The sequence below is a fragment of the Cataglyphis hispanica genome, chromosome 9, assembly GCF_021464435.1.
Source record: "Cataglyphis hispanica isolate Lineage 1 chromosome 9, ULB_Chis1_1.0, whole genome shotgun sequence".
Taxonomy (NCBI): domain Eukaryota; kingdom Metazoa; phylum Arthropoda; class Insecta; order Hymenoptera; family Formicidae; genus Cataglyphis; species Cataglyphis hispanica.
The window spans coordinates 5,525,377-5,541,021 of NC_065962.1; the positions used below are offsets into that span (position 1 = coordinate 5,525,377).

General features: G+C 31.0%; 1 protein-coding gene across 1 annotated transcript in view; it reads left to right on the forward strand.

The window, feature by feature from the left end:
• LOC126851991 (lachesin-like) overlaps positions 1 to 15,645 on the forward strand; it is a 203,055-nt gene that overhangs the window by 111,857 nt on the left and 75,553 nt on the right. The window contains exon 3 of the mRNA XM_050596420.1: positions 14,519 to 14,646. The gene's annotated coding sequence lies outside the window, so the exon portion shown is untranslated. The remainder of the gene's footprint in view (positions 1 to 14,518; positions 14,647 to 15,645) is intronic.

Below are 15,645 nucleotides of genomic sequence, written 5' to 3' on the forward strand. Positions count from 1 at the left end.
TATAGTAAATGTTGGGAAAAAATAAAGCAAAAGTAACACAAAATTATAATTAAAAAAATCTAACTTTCACCTCCCCCTTTGAAGCAATGTAACTTCTCAGGGAGAAATATAGAAATATATGCTTATATGAAAGACCACCCTTAATTTTCGACAAAGAATCATTTTCTGAATTTTTTTACATTTATTTAGAAACACTTTACATATATATATATATATATATATATATATATATATATATATATATATATTTTTTTTTTTTTTTGAGAAAACAGCAGATACAAGTCGCAATGGTCTCACATAACTCTTCTATCGCAGGTCGAATGTCTTGATACTGTCTCATTATCGGACTTGATTAATGATCTCTTGCGCCGCTTTCCCGTGGCAATTATCAGACAGTTTTAAGGACTTGGCTCGGAGAGTTCGAATACGAACGAAGATTTAATCTGTCGAACTGTGAGCTTGTCAAAGGCGGGCCAGAAGATGGAATTGAGTCGATAAATTCGGATGAGGAGGGGAGGGGGAGGAGGAGGGGGAATGATAACACGGACTGCCGTTTCTCGTTAAGCGATCCTCGCCCCGGCGATAATGAAGTAGACACGGTGGATGACGAGTGAAGAGTACATAAAGAAAGAGCTATCCATCGGCGACGCGCTTTAATAATGATACCTTAATTAATCACTTTAATTTTCCTAATTATTAGTAACGACGAAGGACGACGCTACTGTCATTTGAATCTTAACGTTATCAGACCGCTCTCTCATTATATGATTTTGTGTTGCATCCACAATCTATGTGATTCAAACATAAAAAAAATCACAAAAATTATAATTAAATGCGAAACGTACCGAAGCAATCATTATCAAGTCGTTATCACACATCGCATCAATCCTACAATTATTTTAAGTATAAAAAAGAAATATATTAAAAGTATATATAATATTATAACAATTTAAGAACTCAAGAGAAGTTACACGTGCTTTTTCATCGGATTTTCGAAGGTAATTTATGACGAATACAATATTTGATTATAATCTATAGTTAATAGTTATTATTGGAAAAAGCGCTTGATTTTTTTTTATGTAGATTTCGAATAATCATTTTATTCGTTTTTTGCGGAATCAGGACTTTGCGCGTGATTTCACCCTCGCAACGGCACATTAATGCAGATTAGATGCGTGAGCTCTTCCGAAATTCCGCTGCGCTCTCGACGCGGTCTGAATGAAAAATCATGAATGACAAATCCGTGCCAGAGACAGTCGCAATCTTCCCATCATCAGGATCTTTCTTCAGCGCGCGCGAATCAAGATCCGGTTTCAAATTCTCTCGACTCTCGTGGGGGGCTTGCACCTACGGTCGAAGGATTTATCTGAGCGGATCGGCGCTTCCTGCTCCGTCTCATCAGCAGCAGCCCCGCGTCCCGCACAATCGCGCGATCCCCTCTTGTCCCGAGATTTCTCAATTTCCGGCCTGTACGCAGTCTATACCGTGACTGCGCCGACGCCGTTCTTATTTATCGGAGAATGACACGGCTGCAAAGTTCGGATGCAAATGCGGTAGCGGCTCGGCTAAACTCGGCGCGACGTGTTGCACATCCCTTCAAAGTTAGATAAGCGAAAGACGACGTGCTGATGCCGAAAACAGCTGGCATTCTCGGCCCAAACGGGATACATTACGTAGCCAGTCGGCCGGCTGTCACATGCGCTGGTTGATGGATTTAGACCCGAAATTAAAAATGTCAACTAATTCGCGAAATTAGACACAATTATTTAAGTGTATTAAAACTAATTAGAAAGTAAAATTGTATGCAATTATTGTAACATTTATTCATTGTTAGCGCTGGTTTGAAAAAAGAAAACACAATACAACGCATATATACAACACATTCATATTGCAATCAAAGATTTTTTTAATGAAAAATTGATTAAAGGTAATAAAAATATAAAAAATTCTGGAAATTGCATTTTTAAAATTCTAGAAGATATTATCTTAAAAAAATCCTGAAAAAATAGATTCTAGGCTCTTGATCTACACATACATACACACACAGATATACATAAAGAATATCAATATCTACAACACATATCTACATCGTTAAAAATTTCTTAAATTAAAAATTGATTAAATGTAATAAAAATATAGAAATTTTACTCTGGAAATTTTATTTTGAAAATTTTGAAAATTTTATCCTAAGAAAAAATAAATTGTAGACTCTAGATTTACACATACTTACACACAGATATACATGAAAAATATTTAATATTTAATACAATGAGTATCTATATCGTCAAAAATTTCTTAAATTAAAAATTGATTAAATGTAATAAAAATATAGAAATTTTACTCTGGAAATTTTATTTTGAAAATTTTGAAAATTTTATCCTAAGAAAAAATAAATTGTAGACTCTAGATTTACACATACTTACACACAGATATACATGAAAAATATTTAATATTTAATACAATGAGTATCTATATCGTCAAAAATTTCTTAAATTAAAAATTGATTAAATGTAATAAAAATATAGAAATTTTACTCTGGAAATTCTATTTTGAAAATTTTGAAAATTTTATCCTAAGAAAAAATAAATTGTAGACTCTAGATTTACACATACTTACACACAGATATACATGAAAAATATTTAATATTTAATACAATACATATCTATATCGTCAAAAATTTCTTAAATTAAAAATTGATTAAATGTAATAAAAATATAAAAATTTTATTCTGGAAATTCCATTTTTTAAATTCTAAAGATTTTATCCTGTGAAAAAATTAATTGTAGACTCTAGATTTATACATACTTACACACAGAAATACATGAAAAATATTTAATATTTAATACAATAAGTATCTATATCGTCAAAAATTTCTTAAAGTAAAAATTGATTAAATGTAATAAAAATATAGAAATTTTACTCTGGAAATTCCATTTTTAAAATTCTAAAGATTTTATCCTGTGAAAAAATTAATTGTAAACTCTAGATTTATACATACTTACACACAGAAATACATGAAAAATATTTAATATTTAATACAATGAGTATCTATATCGTCAAAAATTTCTTAAATTAAAAATTGATTAAATGTAATAAAAATATAGAAATTTTACTCTGGAAATTCTATTTTGAAAATTTTAAAAATTTTATCCTAAGAAAAAATAAATTGTAGACTCTAGATTTATACATACTTACACAGAGATATCCATAAAAAATATTTAATATTTAATACAATACATATCTATATCGCAATCAAAAATTTCTTAAATTAAAAATTAATTAAATGTAATAAAAATATAAAAATTTTATTCTGGAAATTCCATTTTTAAAATTCTAAAGATTTTATCCTGTGAAAAAATTAATTGTAAACTCTAGATTTACACATACTTACACACAGATATTCATGAAAAATATTAATATCTAATACAACACATATCTACATCGCAATCAAAAATCTGAAATTAAAAATTGATGAAATGTAATAAAATATAGAAATTTCATTCTGAAAATTCGATTTTTTAACTTCTGAAGATTTCATCCTATGAAAAAATAATTGTGAACTCTAAATTTACACATACATACGCAGATATACATGAAAAATATTAATCTAGATTTGGACATACATACACACAGATATACATAAAGAATATTAATTTAATACAATATCTATATTGGAATTAATTATATTGGAATTGGGTTTAATACATATCTATATTGGAATCAAAAATTTATGAAATTAAAAATTCATTAAATGTAATAAAAATAAAGAAACTACACTCTGGAAATTTTATTTTAAAAATCCTGAGGATTTTATTCTATAAAAAAATAAATTGTAGACTCTACATCTACACATATACAGTATATACATATATATGAAGAATATCAATATCTAATATTGAAGATAAAATGTCAAATAGAATTTGAAGAGTTTAATATCTTTCCGTTTCCATTAAATGTGCAAAATCCTATTAGTATAACGGCATTTCTTTGTAATCGCTAGAACGGGAGTCTTTAATGAAGTTTGATCGAAAATCAATATCTGTTATAAAACAAAATTCCTATAAAATCAAGTTAGAGATCCGACGAGTTTATCGTAATAAAATCTACGCGTAAAATTAACACAAATAATCTATATATCATAATTAAACGCTTTAACAACCAGACAATTAAAAAAACAATTTTTCTATTGTTTCTTATAATACAAAAAGAAAATTATTTTTAATTTAAACATAAATTAATATCTTTGAATTAAAAAAAAAAATTACACAAATAAAATACTTCTTAGACAATTTAAAAAATTGTAAAATCTATAATTTTATAAAAGATACAAATACAAATATTTGCTTGTTTAAGAATTGTAGTTAATTAATTAATTTGATTCAAATCTTCCTGGCTAAAAGATAAAATATGTATAATATTTGGAAGAATGTATCTTAAAGCCATATTTGTATGAAGTCGCGACATTTGGAACGACAGCTTTTGAACTCATATGACTAAAGTTAGGTGAACGCGTTGCTCACGCAAAAGAGAAGACATCCGTGATTAGTGGAATCGCGAGTTACGCCGGAAGCACCCGTGACGCGACTTTCAGCGAGAGTTTTTGAAGAAGATTGCGTAGTGTACGATATATGTACACATGGTTGGTACATAAGCCGGGTCGAAAAAAACAGATCGAGACGCAAGTCTCCAAGGGTACGGGCCCAAAAAGAACCCGGGGCTATGCTTAACGAGCTTCCTGACAGCGTCAGGATGTCGATTCTATGGCATTCAGATCCTCGGCGAATCTCGATGAGGAAACGGAGGGACGGCAACCGACGCTGACAATTGGCAGCCGCCGTCGCCATTGTCTCACGATGCGTTTCCGTCGCGCAATTTTTGGAACGTTTCAATTTAAAAAAAGAGATCGCTCGCTTTTTTCATTCCTTTATTTCCCCTCGGCACCAGAATAGCCTGCGAATAGTCATTAATCTGGAATTGGGAAGATTTTGAGAAGCTAAATAGACATTTACATAACAGAGCTATACGCGCATCACAGATAATCAAAATGATATATTTAATATTTTTTTTTTTTACAAGAATGCATAAAGATACTCTTTAATATTTATTTTTGATTTTATTATAATTTTTATCGCATTAAAAGATTACATGATTATAAGGTTTATATTCATTCTTCAAATATTTCTTTATTCTATGAACATATTTCACTTTATCATATTAATGCATATTTCTTTTTATTGTCAACGTTTTATATAAATATTACATATTAATTTAGCTTTAATAATATATAAAGATGCAAAGACATCTCTCTAAATTATTATATTTATTTTATTATTATATATAATTAATTAATTAATATAATATAATAATTGTAATAAATATAATAAATATAATCAATAAAAATAAATATAATAATTTATATATATATATATATATATATATATATATATATATATATATATATATTAGTGGAGTACCAATTGCACTTGTAATCGGGCTCTGTGACACCGTGGGGGAATCAATAGCAGGATACAATGAGTCCTGAGAAATAATAAAAACGTATAACGCATTCAGGACAGATATTGGAGGCAGCCGCGCCCGCGGCTATCGCAGAATTAATTCCCATGCATCTCGCGTTTTCCACTATCGCGTTTCCGATTCACATACATGTGTGTGTGTGTGTGTGTGTGTGTGTACACGTAAGCATAATTATCCTCCGTGTTTCATACTTTCAGAATCGAGGAGCAATTTTACGTCTATGCTCTAGCTGCTAAAACATATACAAGGTATTGAATTATCGCGTGAATATGAAATTTTCTTTACCGCAAAGAGAATAATGTCTATTAATAAAACAATGAATTGACACATCGGTGAATAAATACATACAGCTGTCGTTAAATTCATCACGAGGCGTTACGCATGCATGATAAGAGTACAGATTTATGGAGAATCCGCGAAACTGCGATGAAGTACAGAATAATAATATCATTGCGCTGGTAATATCAATTGGAAACATAATCTACTCGGCCCGGGGTAGTCGAATTTCGAATAGCAGTTCGAAATTTGTTTAACACACATAGCTCATATTCTCGCTGTTCCATTGCCTGATAAAATTAATGACGGGCCGCGCCGTAACGCAAGAAACGCACGCATGCGAGTAATGGGCTTTAAAAAGTCTCCCTCTGCGTGGACCAGGAATCCCCTTTTTTTTTCCTCTCGCTGCTTTATCGCGGTGATCTAAAATTATCAGAAATTATGCAGAACGCAAGCCATCTGTACAATGAAAATATGAAAATATTATTTTTAATCGTCATACATGGCGCACGCGTCGAGCGTCATCAATGTAACGGGGAGGGGAGGGAGGTGGGAGGGGGAAGATCCCTCTCTCAGCGATGATGCTAACGAACGATATATTTCATCCTCATTAAAACGTAAATACGAATTATACGGCGCGATTGATTGATTTAACGGTACTCTTTAATAGTAATTAATCGGTAATTTATCGCTTCCCTCGTTTTCCAGTTGATTTGCATAAATTATTCCACGCAATCGTATAATGTAAATACTAAGCGACACACGCAACATACAAACTGCAAGCCGAAAGAAACATTTAATGTTAGCTCGATATTTGCGGTTTTGCAATCGATTCTGATCAATTGGTAAAGATAATTTTTGCCTGTTAAATATTTAAACGCATTTAATGCGACGAAAGGAGATGATGCGTGAAATGCAATTTCAAACTCGAAGATGAAATGTTTATAAATCAAAGTACTTCGACTATTTATTCGAACGTATTGATTCTGAATTAAAATATCCAAATCAAAAACATGTTCTCGTCATTTATCACAGTCTCCAATCCTATTTTTTCAACACATAATTGTATTATTTATTTCAAAAGTCATACTCATATATAATCTTATTAACTGTATTTGCTTTAATTTTTTTAATTCAAGGATTCACAAGAGAGAACGTGTATAAAGTAGGCGAAGTATTTGCGATTATAATAAATACCTTCTCTTACATTCCGAGAGTATAGGAAGTGCAATCTCGAGATGCGCGGCATGACAATGCGACGCGAGCCTGATATCATTTTATATCGCATAATCGCGACGCGGCGCGAATGCCATATCATCGGCATTCGGCGTGGACACATGAATACGCGCTTGATTACCCATTTGCATTTTTGATTGTACGAATGTAAATCAATTTAAATCCCCCCGCTTCCGTTTCTCTCATGCCGACAGCACTCTCACCCTAATTTAGCGTGCTCAATCGCATGCATTTCGTCGCAATTGTCCGAGGACGTTACTCCATGTTACATATCAAGATTTAAGGCGATTGACTTGTTGTACATTGGTCTGCATATTAATGAGAGGGAGAAATAGTATTAAAAATCTTTAAATTATTTATACGGCTAATAAATATTATTTATTAACCATAAGATTAATGGATATCTTATAATGTTAATATTAGGTTATTATTTATTATTTATCTTATAATGTTAGAGTATTTTTAATATTATAATATTATAATATTTATAAAAATAAATATTATAATATTATTTATATTTTATATAAATATTTTATATATATATATATATATATATATATATATATAATAATAAAAAAACAATAAATAAATAAATAAAATCCGCTTGCAACGTGGTGCTCTTGCCGAGTACGTCAAGTTGGCTGGCGGCATCAAGTCGCTCATTCAGTCGCAAGAGTCGCGTTGTATGACTCACGTGCCACACGCTGCCTATATTCGTAGACTCACGTGACTGCTCTTGTCAACCGTTTGTCGTGTCCCATGACTCGCGTGAGTCGTGCGATCGCACGCCTCTGTCCGTACAAGCTCAGGCGTGAATGAATCAGCTGAGCGTATGCGCTACCATGCGAGTAATAGCCGCGACTCATTCTCTCTCGCTTGATTTTTAATTTTATATATACGAGCAGCGTTAAATACGCGGAAAATTAACGTAGCGGCACGCGACGAAGACGGATCTCCAAGGCTCGTTTCATTTTATTTTTTTTTTTATAATTTTTTTTTCTTGTGATTTCGATGAGGATCTGTAAATGAGCAAGATTCATGTAATTTGGAAGTTCGAATATTGATGAATTTAATGTACATATGAGTGATTAATTTTATAGAAATTTATGATTAATTTTATAGAAATTATTCAAAGAAAAATATATTAGAAATAGCGTTTTTAAAAAATTAAAATGCCATTTGATCGAAATTAATAATATTACAATGAATAACTATATAGCAATAAAATGTAAAATAAAATTTATTATATAAAGATTTTTTTGGAAAGCAGAAACTTTCTTTTGAAAAAAAAAAAAGAAATGTTTCTGAAAAATGTTTTTAGAAAATTTTCATGCATTTAGTTAAATAAAAATTATTTGAGAATTATTATTTATAAAAATTGTATAAAAATCTCTCAACATTTGCATATAAATAATATAATAATAATTAATAATTAAAATAATAAACAGCTTAAATGTGTGACACCCGTTGCATATATTGATACTTTATATATATATAAAAAAATAAATTATTTATTAAATATATTTATGTTCTACGAATATAAATAATTTGTGTTTAGCGTAAGTATGTATTTATTAAATATCTAAATAATAAAATAAATTGTTGTCTATAAATTGTATAAAATGATACAATTGTAACAATTATGCAGTTATGCAGTTATTATCTTGTCAATTGTTATTTTCTCGTTACAATGCGATTCAATCTTTTGATTATAATGTTACAGATTGCCTGGTTGAATAGCATAATAACGTTACGGGAACAAAAGCAATCCTGTTGAAGTATAAACCGCTTTTATTTGCAGCAGAATGCACTTTCGTATATCGTAAAATGTATCTTCAATGTTTGGTCTTTCGTCTGAGGCATTTCAGAATATTAAATTAGCAGTTAGGAAAGAATCCTAATGAATATGATGGAACAAACATAAATGTAGCAAATGTCTCGAAAAATCTCTCTCTCTCTCTCTCTCTCTCTCTCCCTCTCTCTCCCGCTATTATAAAGTACAATAGTATTTACCTATAACTTATATACAATAATTAACTATTTAAAAATCTTAAATAATTAATAAATACTTAAAAGATTAATAAAATATTTCAAAAGAGAAAGAGAGAGGGAGAGAAAAAGAATTTTCTTTATTTAGGTTTTTTTATCTGTATTCTAAGAACGGTACTCTTAGATTTGTATTCTTTTAATGCATTGCAAAAAAAAAAAAAAAACAGTAAAAATTAGTCGATAGAAACAATATCTGTTTTCTATTTTCTCACCACTAAGAGATTTTGCTGTTAAGCAGATGCAAAGGCGGCAAAGTGAGAGAATGGATTCCGCGTGCAACGGTGCGATTGCGGACTATCAACATGCGGAATCGGATGAGGAGGACGAATCAGCTGGAGGAGAAACTTGGAAAATAAAAGGTGCGACGGTCGTGGAAAAAGGCGAATGTCAGAAAACGAAAGAGCACTCGATCGAGAAATGAAAAATTGAAGATGCGCCGACGGGCAAGAAAATGGCAGCGAGAATACGAAGAGGCGGCAATGACATATCAAAGAATTCGTAGAGGATGACGTTGAAGAACAAAACTGAAACGCGGAACACGCAGAAACGTTGCGCGGAAAAATGTTAAAAACTAGACGAGAGAGAGAGAGAGAGACAATGAGCGAGCAAATGAAGAGCAGGGATAAAAATTTACGGCAATATAGCATTTAACATTGTACGCAGCTCTGTCTGACTTTTAATCTTTCAACACAATTTTTGTATTACATCAAGTAAAATTGAGCCAGCCATTTAATGCGAAATGCGCAATAAAGGATGACTAACGCGACGAGTGGAAATGTGGTGAAAAAAAGCAACAAGCAAAATTCGCGGATAAAAGCGAAGCGGAATGTAATGGCGAAAGAATGGAAATCCACTCGCATGACTATGGATCTCTAACAAGAAAAAGGGATAAAACTCGGAGTAATAAAGCGAACGGCCCAGCCGGACAGAGCTGTCTATTTCAAAACCTGTGCGAAAATTAATCGCGTAAAATTAAATCGTAGAAATTGTCAGAAATTTTTTTTACCGACGCTTTAAAGCGCAAAGACAGCGAGGGAAAAATGTATTGCGTAAAATAAGTGAAGGAATTATATAATAGAAATGAAGCTGGAGGCAACGAGAGAGAGAGAGAGCGAAAAAAATAGAAGTGTAAAAAGGTAACAAGGAAGAAGAAGATAGGAGGCAATAGAAGGAAGAAGAGGATGCGAAACGGTCGCTTTTATCCCATAAGAATATGCAGGAGATGTCTTTTGCCGTAGATCTTAATATGATCACCAAGCATATAGCCATATCACGAGTCGTATGAGGAAAATTGGTTAGAGATAATTGAATGGTTTTACGGAGCAACGCTATGGCATGACTATCCCCGAGATAGGGATCGTTTCCACCGGAAATTTCTACGGTTACTGTAACATGCGCCCCATCGTAACGGCAGGAATTTATTCGTAACGCGACGCTTAATTATAACGAGTAATGCGAACTTAACAGACATGAGGACATTGATGATAATATACATTTTAATACATTATCTGGAAATTCGAATACCCGGCGTCATTCCGGTGTCTGTAAAATGGAATGGCTGATTGTTTTAAAATATTAACGTTTATAAACATATGTCAACATTGATAACTTGAAATTAATAAATATTTAATTTACATGGGGATTTTTTTCAATGATTGCTCAATTTTTGCTTCATCATAGAGGAAGCTTTGTTTTTCATGAAATTTTTTTTTTTTTTTTTTAATTTTGATGTATTTAGAATGTCCTAAAACGAAAATCACATTTTTACAAAATGCCCGTATGTGCGCGAAAAGAACGTGGTTGCTCTAACTTCCGCAAATTTTGAGATATCGGGCTAAAATTTTTTATATGTATAGAGTATCATTAAGGGTTGATTGGTATTGAATTTGGTTAAGATTGGTAAAGGAGTTTATTTTTTTATAAAATTTTGAATTTTTCAAAAAAGGGATGTTATTGCTCTAACTTTCGCAAATTTTGAGATATTGGTCCAAATATTTTCACATGAATAGAATATCATTAGAGGATGGTTGGTATTGAATTTGATGAGATTTGGTGAAAGGATTTATTTTTCATAAAATTTTGAATTTTTTAATAAATGTCTGTGCACGCTCCAACTTTCAGATATTGGGCTACATAAATAAAATTCATCAAAGAATGAGTGGCATTGAAAATTTGATTGAGGATTGATGAAAGGGTTCATTTTTTATAAAATTTGAGTTAAATTAAAAAAAAAATAAAAATTGCTCTAATTGTCGCAAATTTTGAGATATTGGTCCAAATATTTTCACATGAATAGAATATCATTAGAGGATGGTTGGTATTGAATTTGATGAGATTTGGTGAAAGGATTTATTTTTCATAAAATTTTGAATTTTTTAATAAATGTCTGTGCACGCTCGAACTTTCAGATATTGGGCTACATAAATAAAATTCATCAAAGAATGATTGGCATTGAAAATTTGATTGAGGATTGATGAAAGGGTTCATTTTTTATAAAATTTGAGTTAAATTAAAAAAAATAAAAATTGCTCTAATTGTCGCAAATTTTGAGATATCGGGCTAAATATTTTTACATGAAACATTTTTGATATTATAAAGAAAAGGAAAGAAAATTATGAGGAAGCAAGGTTTCTGATTTGCAATTTCTTACTTGTTTTATTTTTACACGATTAGAGACGCTTATGGTCAGTACAACTGAATGTAAGCACCACCTAATATGAAATATCTTTTTGATTTTAAATATTGGTTCCCAATATTTTAAATCTTTTGCAATCATGTAAACGATTGTATTATCTGATATAGGCTAAACACAGTTAATTAAACATTCCCTTTCTATTTGTAGCCTACACTAAAGCAGAAAGAGAATACGAAATAACAGTGAACGGTATCAATCTGATTAAACTAAGTAATCCCAATTTAATTATAACACGTTTGAAATCTCTCGTTATCGAATATTTGAAACGTATCAATCTATTTATCAACGGATTCATGTAAACGTTATATTATATTACATTATTATTATTTAATTTAGAGAGATATATTTTTCCTTTATCTACACTTCAAATGTATTCGATAAAATTCTATGCAGATAAAAAAAGCCATCTTGCATTCATCAGAAAAATTACATTGATAAATGTAACATTTATCAATAATTGTAATAAATTTATCAATGCAATTCTTCCGAAAGCAAAGATTGCTCTTTTTTAAATGTATATAATTTTATTTTATAAAATTATAATAATATAACGTTTCATCAATGTAAATCCCTTCATAAATAGATTGATACATTATCGCAATCGATAATAGTATTACATATAGATATCCAGCAATGCCATAGAATCGCTCGAAATCGATTACATCCGATTAAAAACTTTTTAGTTTCATATAATTGAGAGAGAGAGAGAGAGAGAGAGAAAATTATCGAACGCAGCCGGCGAGGAGGGGTTTAATTAACACAGAGATCAGGTCGGGTAGTCGAATTGGAAATTACTGGTGCGGAGTCGCGGGTAAGGTTAATCCCCGGAAAGCTCCGGGAATCCGGGAGATGGTACAAGATAGAGAAAGAGGGAGCGAGAGAGAGAGAGAGAGAGATAAAACGGCTCTCCACGATTTGGGATATCCCGAGTTTATAGGTGTAGCTCTGAATGTCTAAAGGTGATCGCCATCCCTAATTCGTATCTAAGCACCAAAGGCTGCCGCGCGACGGCTTTAAATATGTAATCGGTCCACCGCACGCATCTGCATGCTTTTCCGCAAATTCGGAATGCACCTCGTACTTATTTGCCATAAATTGAAGATTTATGACACTGATAGACACCGACATGCTTCGATTAATAAATTATTTAATATTATTTAAATTAGAAAAGTGTAAAAGGTATGGCACTCACTATATATAAATTTTAAAAATAAAATTTTTTAAATAATTTTAAAAAGCATTGATATAATTTTTCATACAATTTTGTTGTATTTTTTTTTTTTTTTCTTAATAATCATGCTTTATGATGTACACAATATTTGTAATGCAATGATTATTAATAAAAAAAAATACAACAAAATTGTATGAAAAATTATATCAATGTTTTTATTTTTAAAATTTTTATTAAAGAAGTAATTTTTATTAAAGAAATAATATTTTATAAAATAAAAATGATTTCTATGTGGAATATTGTATTTACTAGTGCTTTTGCGCAAAGTAATTTCGCTTTTTGAAACGATTAAGTCGACAATTGCTGACAATTTTAGCTAGACACACTGTAGCGCTTTACCATAGTTTGAAATGCAAAGCTTTCGATGGCGAGATTCATGTAGCACTCCATGTGCACGCGCGTCACACGCGTATCATACATTCGGAAATATTGGACGTGCGGCAAAAGTGCAGCTCGACCTAAATACCAAGAAGAACCGAAATTTCCGGATTAAATTTTTCGCCAGCGGATTGAGGTTCCACGCTCGCGACCGACTCTGCAAGTTCGCTATTATTAAAGAACGGCGTACTTAGTTTTTGCCGCCGCTGCGTGCATTACGAGATTTTAGGTCGCATGAAAGAATAATTCGTTCTCTGAAAATGGCAACTTTCTCTCATTGCTAATCTCGCTTGATTCACATAAAATATTATGAAATATTATATAGAATTACGTATAATACAAGAAAAAATATATTTATATATTCTTTGAAAGTTTCTGTCAGATCTATTAAAAATTAGAATAAAATCCTATATAAAACGCGAGAGACAAGGTAATAGAGCAAAAAAAAAAAAAAAAATGTCTAGAATATATAAAATATATTTTATTATACAAGATGAGGCTAAACGTAACCAGCCAGATTTTGAGATTTCATCGAAAATTTAATTATTTAACAAAAAGTTTCTGATAAACATGGGTCAAAAAATATTTTTTATTTTAAAAATACTCTACAACACTATTTTAATTTAAAATGAAGAATTATTTTATTTTTATAAAAAAAGGATTTTTATTTTTTATTTTTATTGATTTCTTCCGAAGAAATTTATTAAGTTTTATTTTTTTTTATTTCATTTTTTTTTTCACCTTCTACTCTTCCTTTTATTCTCCTATGGTGGTTTAAACGATGCAAGAAGTAAAACTTTTTTAATGAAATAATTAACAAGCAAGATAAACATTAAAAATTAGCCAAAGCCAAAACAGTATAAATGTACTCCATACTCTGTATATATTTTATATTTTATATATATATATATATATATATATATATATATATATATATATATTATATTATATTTTATATATTATATTATATGTGCTGTAAATAAAAATACCATTATTAATGAGATTATTCTTAATATCGTACACAACAATACGCAAATTATTTTTACAAAGTATTATAAATATTTATTTATAATGACAACTTTTATGCTGCACTACAGAATTATTTCTATTTATCGCAGATCAGCATGAGCAGAAAAGAGTTCTAGCGACAAGCGGGACGCGAAACTCAGAACGCATGCCTAAATCAGCCTGGAAAGCGGATAACTTGCTAGTAAGCGGCTAACGGGTCACTTCTAGGGGATAATAGGTAAGTTCAGGATGTAAGCGCCTCGATCTGCACTGCAAAGCAGGATTTAAACATCATTTGAAACGTCGAGAGCGTATACCTCATCATTCTAATGAGAAAGCTTCGAGAGCGCCGGTTGCGAGAAGTTAAAAATCTTGCTCTCGACTAATTAATTATCGAGCGGCTAAAAATCGTCGTGCTGTCAATAAGTGGCTTTGTCGGTCCGAAAAAAAATGTAATTTCAAGAGGAAAAAGAAAGAGAGAGAGAGAGAGAGAGAGAGAGAGAGAGAAAGAACGTGCTCGGATCGTCGGGATACACACTCGCAATTTGCGAGTTCGCATAATCAATGTATCGCCGCTGGTCATATTGATGGGATCTAGCCTAGCGTTATCGCAAAGCACGCTCGTTTGCTTGCTCGTTACAGGCTTGTTAATGTTCAAATAAATATTCATGGACATTACGAAATTACTCTATAATGTATAGATTGGGACGTGCGCGATATCGTAAGATCTATCCGCTCCTAATTTTGTGAATGAAAAAAATTTTCAAATAATGACACGGCAAATGATAGATATTTGTACGTACATTAGCACAATAAATGAATAATTGAGAGAGAAAGTATCAACGATAACACATTATTTTTCGACAAAAAATAATTTTAATCAGAGTAGGTGTTTCTTATAGATTTTCGGCTACAAAAAACAATGCCGAGAATTGCTTCATCACGTAAAATAAAAAATTGCTAATTTCTTATTATAAAATTCAAAATAATTTTAAAACCTGACGTAATGGAGCAATTTTGTTTGTTGTATTGTTTTTTTGATCGAAAATCTATAAAAAATACCTACTTTGATTAAAATTATTCGACAAGAATTTTTTCACAGGCCAGTAAAAATAAAATTTTATCAAGTAACTCTAGTCAAAATAGATGTTTCTTATAGATTTTCGGCCACAAAAAATAATGCCGCAAATTAAATTGCGCCATCGCCGTCAAGTTTTAAAATTATTTTGAATTTTAA